Below are 9,071 nucleotides of genomic sequence, written 5' to 3'. Positions count from 1 at the left end.
CTACGGCTTCTGGACTAGGAGTGGAATTGGAAAGAAATAGACAGAGCAATAAGATCCCCAAGCTTCTTGCAGACAAAGTCTTGCATCTTGTTCCAGACTAGCAGTCATCCTCATTTACATCTATTTTAAATAATTAACCTTCTTACTTGTCCTACTGAGTGTATCATATCTTGAGCAACCGAAAATTTACCTAGCAACTGAGTAATTGACAAGGAGTTATTTTTGCACCCTAACATGAGCTTGATAAGAAGCTTTTCTGAGCTCTTAATTTTATTTTATTTAAATTTCGGTTATAAAAATTTAGAGTTGGTTTTTTAGATGCTCTAACTACTTAAATAATCTATTCACTAGACTAGGCAAACATTACATTTGAGCACCAGTCTAAGTATCTGGATTTATAACAAATGAAAACATGCAAGTATTAGTTCACAAAAGATTGAACAAAGACAGCTTAAACTAGACCTCCATTGAAATGACTTAAAACATTTTATTTACATAGAACTTTCTGCAACACATCTAAAGCACTATGTTTTGTCCACTTGAAGGCATACTTTTCTCTAATGTTTTAACAGCTGTGAAATTGGGGTGTTTGTTACCTTGCTCTAGATCAAGAAACTTTTATGATCTACTTGCTTTTGCCTGCAAATGCACCAACATCAAAAACCCTAAATCCGTGATAGAAGAGAGAGTGCACGATTGGCCCAGAGGGATGGCAAAAGGAAAGGAACATGGACTACCCTGACCCTAACCTTAACCCTAGCTCCAACCTTTACCCATAGAGTAAAACCAAGGCACATCATTACCAGTGGAGAGTAAAAGTGGACTAGAATTAATAACATCAGAAGAGTCCCAGCAGAAATACAAAATGTTGGAAAAGCCCTGCTAAGTAGAGAAAGAATAGGTGAGGCAAAGAGAGAGATGTGAGTAGGTGCAGAGGAGGCACTAAGAGAAAGCTGTCAGGTAGAGTGGGTGGATAGGCAGGTTGACAGGTGAGAGGAGAAGAGATGAATGCTGAGATTGGAGAGAAAGTGTGAGGAGAGGGCAGGGCAAGAGAGTGAGAAAAATTTAAGTGCCATCCAGGACAGGCATTGATAGCGCAATTGTATGTGAATAGCATTCAGAAACCACTGCTCCGTAAATGAGTCTTTTCTGTTGCTTCAATATCTACTTTCTAGTGTCATGTAGAGCTAGTGGAGATGGAATTAGATAAAAATCAATTTGACCTCTAATCTTACTCTTTATAATCAGTATCTGCCGGGGCTGACCAGCAGAAGCTGAGCGAGGGACGCACAGATGACTCTGACACAGGTTTCTGTGAAAGAGAGGGCTAAGGGACTCTTTTACTTCAGTAGTAAAAGCAGTCCTGTTCGCCTGCCTCGTTGGCTTTTTATTGTAACAACAGCTGGAACTCAAATTAACCTCTAGATCAGCGGTTCTCAACCTGTGGGTCGCGACCCCTTTGGGGGTCAAACAACCCTTTCACCGGGGTCGCCTAAGACCATCAGAAAACACCTATATAATTACATATCGTTTTTATGATTAACCACTATGTTTTAATTATGTTCAATTTGTAACGATGAAATTGGGGGTCACCACAACATGAGGAACTGTATGAAAGGGTCGCGGCATTGAGAAGGTTGAGAACCACTGATCTAGATACAATCACTAGGGTAAGTATCCTTGAGAAAGTATCTGTTTCTACAAGGTCAAGTCTTTAAAGACTGTCATTAAACATAGAGATTCCAGCAAGACACCCCAGGCGACCGGACTTGTTTAGAAAAGTCAAGGTAGGGGCTGCCGCCTTCAGCAAGGTCCCCTCAGAGGCCCTGACCTTTCAGAGAATCCTCCTTACAGACCTTCCAACCAAGTCTCGTGCTTCCCCACAAGTATCTATTTAGATTCTAAATTATTGTCCTAACCAATAGCATTTATACTTTCAAAATGTAATCTGTTTAATGAAATCTCAAGGTAAGTAGGTAAATAAGTAAGCTGGGATTGTGAAAATTTGCTAGTTTTCTTTGAAGGCAAATATGTATAAAAAAAGAGGGCTTAGTGAATTCATCTTCACTTTACAGAAGAAAATACGAGGATAGATTTACTGTACTCGATAAATTGATAACTTCAGTTTAGTGTATTCACGATAAAAATGTTTGAGGTTGCCTAAAAGCTATAGAAATAATTTTCTCAGTGAAGATCAGTTTAGAATTCTCATTTCTTGTGAGGAAAATTAGATGCAATTTAATGTAATCAAATGAGAGGAAAAAGCAAAGGAGGCAGGATTTCAGAAGGAAAGTTTCATTCTGACAGAAAATAGCGCCACCTGCTGCTAATCACAACTTTTTTTTCTTTAAAAAAGAATTATGACATTTTTTATTTAAAATTTTTAATTTAAAATTAAAATAGAAAAAAAGCCCCATTAAGTACATTAAAATAAAATGTAAATAAATAACACAACAAAAAACACAGTCTACAACCTCACTCTCTTCCTCTTCTCTTGCTTCAAAGAAGTAAGCACTTTCAACCTTTTTGTTGTATTTTCTTGTATTACTCTTTATACATCATTTTGGTAACAACTTTAAACTTATGCCTCTTGATTTATACATTTTAGATACTATATGCTAATTTCATGTTATTAAAAATGAATATTTAGCTTTCCTTCTTCCCTATTCCCATCATACTATTTACTCTGCAATTTTTTATTATATAAGGTCAGAATTTCCATTTTACATTATATTACAGTATTGCATTACTCTTTCCTTCTAAGTCTTCTAATATAGCATCTTTATCATCTTTCTTGTTCTCTGCTTTTCCTGGATTGCCCCTTTGTTTTTATTTGTATAACCTTTTGTTAATATCATCTTAATTTTTTCTCATTGGCTATGTCAATGCCTGTTAGTAATTTATTTCTAAATGCTTACACATATTAGATATTCTATCAGTTTCAATCTTTCCTGGAAGCATCCCTTAGGGAATCTTCACTCAGCCTCCTCAAATTGGTTTCTGTTGCTCTGAGGCCAACTCAATATCTGTCATCTTGTCATTCTTTCCTGAACCACACATTTTCCTCCTCTTTGGAATATATCATCTAACAGCTTCTTAAGAAATGGAGCATGAGACGTTAATTTTTTTAACATGCTTTTATTGATTTTGAGAGAGATGAACATCGATGTGAGAGAGAAACATCAATTGGTTGCCTCCTGTATACATCCCAAAAGGAACAGAACCCACAACCCGGGTATGTGCCCTGACCAGGAATTGAGCCAGTGACTCTTCAGTGCATGGGACAATGCTCAACCAACTGAGCCACACCGACCAGGAGAGATGTGAATTTTTTGAGCCCTCATATGAATGACTATGCACTTATTCCACCATCACGCTTGATTGATATTTTGCTGGACATAAAATTATTAGTTGAAAAAATCCCCCTCAGGATTTTAAGGGTTTATAGCATTCTCTTCTCCCCGCCCCCCACAGCATTATCCTATATAATAACAAACTTAGGCTTTAGTGCCACCTTTGGGAAAACAAAAAGGAGCTGTCAGAACCTGGAATGGTGTGTTGCAGGATCAAAAGAAGGCATACAACCTTAGGAATTCTACCATAAAAGAGAGCGAGAAGTGTGAATCCGGTGTATTCATAGATCTGAGAAGGCCTCAGAATTCTTAGCAGGGCAGATGGAAGGTATTACTCTCCCAAAAGCACTTAGGAAAGACTGGGGGCAGTGACTGCTACTTCAAAAGTTGTGACAGCAATGCAAACCTTTAATAAATGTGAAATAATGAAGAAAATAAGGCATGACCAAACAGTCACAGTAATTTTCCAATAACTGATCATAAAGATATGGAAATCGGTGATTTACCAGGTAAAGAATTCAGAATAGTTTTTTTTTTAAAAAATCAATGAATTACAGCACAAAAAGACAACTCAATTAAATCATAAATAATACTCAACAAAATGAGAAGTTTAACAGGCAGATGGAAATAATTAAAAGCACCAAACAGACAAGTGAGAGGCTTTGCGAGGCTGTGGCTCTTGCTCCCTAGAAGGCAGAGGTGTCACGAGTGAGTGCCCGTTACCGTGCAGGAGCCTGCACCCTGGCCACCTGTGGGCCTGGCGGCCAAATGTGCGTGTGGATGAGAACGAGCACACCGGGCTGGCCGTTATCATCGAGACAGAAAGCAGCCCCCAAGTCCTCATGCGTCAGATAGACATCCCCCAAGGAGAGGCTGTGCAGCACTGCCAGCTGCCCCCCAGCATGCTGCCTCTCATGTGGCACCTCTATCCTGGCAGGCGGTACCGCACTTCCAACTCCAGTTTCTGGTGCATTGTGTACCACATCGAGATCGGCGGCATCTAGAACATGGTCCTTGAGCAGCTGCCAGACCAGTAGCACACGCCATGTGGTCCTGCGGTTCCTGTCCCTTGAGCCGCAGTCCCTCTGGCCTGCAGTGAATATGTCTGTCCTGTTCACCTTTTTACCAGCCCTGTTGTTCTGTCTGCCACCCCCGGGCCAGCAGGGCATGGATGGGCAGGGGATGAGCCCTACCTAGAGCCCGTGGGAACCTGCCTGCAGCCCCCTCAGCCTACCCCCACAGATTGGCACTAGAAAGCACCCAGGGTCCGTATAGCTTCCTCTAAGTGCCCAGGCTATACCAGTGTCCCTGGTTTTCTCAGCTGCCTGATGATTTGTGGTCTCTCTCTCTCTGTTGTGTCCCTCCCTCCCAGTATCTGATGTTGTGTGTTCTACCCACAGGACTACTTCTCATTCTCTTCCCTCAGCTCTGTGCACCTCTGGCTACAAGGCAATGGGGCCTACGTGCCTGAGTCCAGACCAGGCCTCAGAGGCCCTGTGTCAGCTCTCATGCAGTGTGTGCCTGCTCATGGCCATGTCTACAAAGGTCCCACCTGCCATACAGGTTCACATACAGCTCATGGGAAGGCCTGAGAGGAGCTGTGCTCCATGCTCAGTGCTCAGAAGCCTGTTGGTCAAGGGTCCACAGCCCCTGACCTCGCAGGAGGCTAGGCAGGCAAGCCCCATGGATGGACCTTCAGGCAGCCCTCCTGTAGTGCAGAGGTTGGAAGTTCCCCCCTTTTATAGGCACCCACACTCCTGGATGTTATGAGGTTGTATATGAACACTTTGTAATAGTGATTGATTACATGTAAGATAATTAAAAAAAAAAAAAAAAAAAACCAAACAGAAATTCTGGAGCTGAAAATACAATGAATGAATTTTTTCAAATGCAATAGAGAGCATCAACATCAAAATGAATAGAGCAGAAGAAAGCATCTGTAAACTATAAGACAGAAATTTTTAAATTGTCTAATCTGAAGAAAACAAAAAAGAATGAAAATGAGTAGAGAAAGACTGTGTGATTTATGGGATAACATCCACAGAACCAATTGCAAATTATTGGAATTCCAGAATGAGAAGAGAAATGGGAAGGTGAAGAAAGCTTACTTTAAAAAATTGGCTGAGAATTACCCAAAACCGGGGAGAGATTTGGATATCCAAGTACACGAAGTTCACAAATCACAAAACAAAATCAGCTTTCACAGGTCTTCTCCAAGACATATTATAGTAAAATTGTCAAAGAATTTTTACCGTCCTGTCTTTTGTGTGGTTTATCACACTAGTTAATTTGTGTATTTAAACCATTTTTGCATTCCAGGAATAAATACAACTTGTTCATGGTATCTTTTAATGTGCCCTTTTAATTTGGTTTGCTAGTATTTTGTGGAGGATTTTTGCAATTATGTCCACTAGAGATTGGCCTGTAGATTTTCCTGAAATTAAATCAGATGACACCTGATGAGACAGCTTTTCCAAGAGATTCATATCATGCTACCTAGAAAGTCTAAAATTTGCTGAAGTGACTCTGACTTCTTATCCAATTCGTAGTCTCTGAAGTTGCAACCTACAGGCTGTATTATGATAAGACATTTGTTCTAAATTGTTTCTTTTGAAATAACAATACTAACTTATTCCTTCATGTTTATTCCTACATTTTGTCTTCCCAAAGCACTTCTTTCAGTGTACCTTTGTTGTATTCTCTGTTCTAGGATACAGACTTTAAATGGGAACTGCGCCCTGACCTGTTTGGCTCAGTGGATAGAGCGTCGGCCTGTGGACTGAAGGGTCCCGGGTTCGATTCTGGTCAAGGGCATGTACCTTGGTTTCGGGCACATCCCTGGTGGGGGGTGTGCAGGAGGCAGCTGATCGATGTTCCTCTCTCATCGATGTTTCTAAGTCTCTATCCTCCCTTCCTCTCTGTAAAAAATCAATAAAATATATTTTTAAAAAAATAAAAATAAATGGGAACTGCCTGGGAGATCGATCTCCCTCCTGCCCCTTTTTATTATGCAAATGTGACCATAACAGGTTTCCAATCTGTGTACTTTCTGTCCATCCTGGTAGATGACACTCAGGAAAGGTCCTTTCTGGCATCCAGGGACAAGTGACTCTGGAAAATCCCGACTCTTGATCAGTGATGCTTTCTGAGAAAGATCTTGATAAAAAGGAGGAAATGCAAAAATTAATAACCAGAAACCTCAAAACGGAGTCGGGAGACTAGAAGAGAGAATTCTCATGCACAGGTCACTCCGTGTGCACTACTGTCCCCAACAATAAGAGACACACCTGGCATCTCTGACGGGAAGTGATACTATTCTATGACCTTCACAGGAGGAAGAAAAGATTCCTCCTTGCCCAGTAACAGCTCAGCCAATGGAAGACTGCCAGAACCTAGCCCAGTGATGGCGAACCTTTTGAGCTCGGCGTGTCAGCATTTTGAAAAACCCTAACTTAACTCTGGTGCCGTGTCACATATAGAAATTTTTTGATATTTGCAACCATAGTAAAACATTGATTTATATTTTTGATATTTATTTTATATATTTAAATGCCATTTAACAAAGAAAAATCAACCAAAAAAATGAGTTCGCGTGTCATAGGTTCGCCATCACTGACCTAGTCTGTTCCTACCTAACCCATCCTGGGGGACTTGGCCCTGAGCCCCTTAGAGGCATTGTCTTGCTATGCAGGATTTTTCATTTCCCTTTCGGATCTGTCCTCGAGCATCCAAGGCATCCAAGTTGTTGGCCAGGGTCCACCCCCACTCACCTGGCCATGGGCTTGGGGTGATCTGGTCTCCTCACTACACCCTTCCGACAGAAGCTATCACATATGGCCCTGCTGCCCATAAAGGACTTGGGGCTTCCCTGGCAATCAGGGCTCACAGTTGTCTATCATCTGATATCTCCCCTGCTCCACCCCTAATGGCTTTTGCTACCTAGGGAGCTCGGTATCCATCTTGGAAGTGCTTTGACAACTTCTTCAGCCCATTTCTGTGGACCTCCATGCCCCTCTATTCTTCAGACCACCCTTCGCTGCCTCTGGAGCTATTCCTCAATATGCTCCTGCCCTATACACTCAAAGCAGCTGAACTTACACAGAGGGCTCCGCCATTAGTCACTTTTTCTTCAGATAGCCCAAACTTCAGTCATATTGATATGTCCACATCTTCCTAATTAAATCATTATTCCATGCTTCATAAACAGCTTCAAACCCTGTCCACATCTTTGGATTTTTAAATATCCCCAGTTTTCCCCTCACTTTCCTCAAAAGGACACTACACAGATGACTCCGATAATTTGAGGAAATTCTTCAGCTTGCTGCCATGAAATCTACAAACATTCCTGAATTTACTTGTAATCCCATAGTAAAATTGAAGAATCACTTCTACCGAATTTTTGCAATTGTATCCTTAATCTCTGCATTCTCAGGAATGTGATATAAGCTAAGTAATTCTCCACCTTAATATTAAAATATGAATACTTTAGAAGCCTCCAAATATCTTCCTTGAACATTTGCTATCAGCATAAGCACCACACTTATGTAGGTCACACTGAAGCCACAGTATATTGGTAGATTAAACCCATCCTATATAATAAAAGGCCAGCAACCATAACGACTGGAATGACTACTCAACCAGTCGCTATGAGGTGCATTGACCACCTCTCAGTCCCTCCCACTCGCAGCATGGCGAACGGGGAACCATGTGGAACTGGGTGCCTGGTGGCAGTGGCTGGAGTGAAGCAGCCTGGGGCCCGGGTGCTGGAGGGAAGCTGGTGCCGGCAGCTGGGGGAAGGAAGGCCTACTCTTGCACGAATTTTGTGCATCAGGCCTCTAGTTTGAACATAAAGACTGATCCTCTTGCTGCAAAGTCTCTGTAGTACTTCCTAGAACTTACCCAAATCCACATTGGGGCCTCTGACCAAAGGCATCAAGGTTGCTTTGGGAGGTGTTCAGAACATTAGCAGGATTAAAGGAATCACCATTTTCCTTACAGGTATCTGAACGGTCCAACCTGAGAAGGAAAAGTTTGCGATAAGGAGGCATTCCTTGATTAGCTTTAGCCATTATCTTGATCAGACCCAAGTTAAACAGGGGCTGTCCTTGGGATGATGAAGCTAATGAGGTTGTCGATTCTATAAACAGGGAGTCCACAAACAACTCTTTGCCTGTTTCTACCAAGAGAATGAAGCTCTGAGCTCAGGAGTGTGGTGACTGCATAAGGACACAAACTAGTTTTTCCATTTATTTCAGTTCTGGTGATTACTGGAGAAAATTTTCCTCGGGAGGATCCAAACTCCTTTATTGTGTGAAAGAATTTTTAATGTGAAAATGATTATTTAATCTGACTGCAGGCCTTTGGTAGCAGGCTATCTGAGAGCATGATACGTTATTTTGTACATGACATTTCTGTGGAACTCTAGTTCATGAGTAATGGTCAAAGGGAAACTTGCCTTATGATTCTACAGTTGAGTTTTCTGCAATTAGTCGAGTGGGAGATACAGGAAATAAAGGAACAAACAAAGACATAAAGATAGTAAGAGATTAGGTGAATAACCTGTGGATTCTATTAAGACAACAGGGATGGGGGAGAAGATTACTTAGGTAGTACTTTAAGAAAGGAACTCTGAGCCCTAACCGGTTTGGCTCAGTGGATAGAGCGTTTGCCTGTGAACTGAAGGGTCCCAGGTTCGATTCTGGTCAAGGGCATGTACCT

General features: G+C 41.5%; 1 pseudogene; it reads left to right on the top strand.

The window, feature by feature from the left end:
• Window positions 1–3,794: 3,794 nt before the first annotated feature.
• Window positions 3,795–4,357, top strand: LOC139011505 (T-cell leukemia/lymphoma protein 1A pseudogene; annotated as a pseudogene).
• The last annotated feature ends 4,714 nt before the right edge of the window (window positions 4,358–9,071 follow it).

This window comes from Myotis yumanensis, unplaced genomic scaffold (genome assembly GCF_028538775.1).
Source record: "Myotis yumanensis isolate MYYU_CA2020_CCGP unplaced genomic scaffold, mMyoYum1.0.hap1 SCAF_5, whole genome shotgun sequence".
Taxonomy (NCBI): Eukaryota; Metazoa; Chordata; class Mammalia; order Chiroptera; family Vespertilionidae; genus Myotis; species Myotis yumanensis.
This window is presented reverse-complemented; position numbering and strand designations above follow the sequence as displayed.